Genomic DNA, 1,033 nt, shown 5'->3' on the forward strand with positions numbered 1-1,033 from the left:
AACCCATGATGTGGGCATTGTTTGAGCATACTATTATATCTATCCCATGCTTCAAAAAGAGATTCTGAGTCAGTTTGCTTGAAGCTTGCAATTAAATTCCTCATATGAGCTGTTTTGCTTGGTGGATAGAATTTATCAAGAAACTGTTGCTCACACTGCTCCCAAGTGGTGATGCTATTAGGGGCCAAAGAATTCAGCCATTGCTTTGGCCTATCTCTTAAAGAAAACCCAAATAATAACAATCTAACTGCTTCTGAAGGAACTCCATTCATTTTCATGGTACCACATATTTCATAAAAGACCTCTAAGTGTTGATTGGGGTCTTCATGAGGTCCTCCACCAAATTGGTTCTGCTGCACCATAGATATAATTACGGGTTTGATCTCAAAGTTATTAGCTTCCACTGGAGGTCTTGAAATACTAGATCGAAAACCTCTTGCATACGGTGCTGCATAATCCTTGAGTGGTCTATTCGCCATGTTCAAATGTTCCTGTTCTTCAATTTGCCTTTGCAGAATTCTTCTTTTATGGAAAGTTCTGTCAATCTCAGGGTCAAAAGGAAAGAATTTCCCTGCAAAGTTAGATCTTCGCATACACAAGAACAAGATAGCAAATGACAATTCAACAGAAAAAGAAAAATAAAAGAATAAAAAATGCAGAATTGAATTTGTACAAAAAGAGTTAACAAGAAGTAAAAGTTATATAAGAAAGTAAAAACAGAAATCTAATGATTAGTTACAACTATGCAATATGAAAGGAAAACAAATGTTATGTTTAGTCTAACTCAATTGATAATTCCTAATGTTATAGCGCAGTCCCCGGCAACGGCGCCAAAAACTTGTCAGGCTCCGCAAGTGTACGGAAATGTCGCAAGTAATATAAAAGATTATCGTATCCACAGGGACTGGAATAAGCACTAGAAATGTCTCAATGCGAATTAGCTAAACAACTATCCAATTGTCTCAAATGCAAAGTGAAGGTAAACAAATCTAATATTATAGATCAACAAACAAGAGTTTAGTGTTTTGAGTTA

The 1,033-nt window shown here is 35.9% G+C and overlaps 1 non-coding gene across 1 annotated transcript; it reads left to right on the plus strand.

The window, feature by feature from the left end:
- LOC122049909 lies at window positions 1-106 on the plus strand. The gene has a single exon (XR_006131153.1). It is a non-coding gene; the product is annotated as a small nucleolar RNA R71 (small nucleolar RNA).
- Window positions 107-1,033: the final 927 nt, after the last annotated feature.

Source organism: Zingiber officinale, chromosome 2B (genome assembly GCF_018446385.1).
Source record: "Zingiber officinale cultivar Zhangliang chromosome 2B, Zo_v1.1, whole genome shotgun sequence".
NCBI classification, from domain to species: domain Eukaryota; kingdom Viridiplantae; phylum Streptophyta; class Magnoliopsida; order Zingiberales; family Zingiberaceae; genus Zingiber; species Zingiber officinale.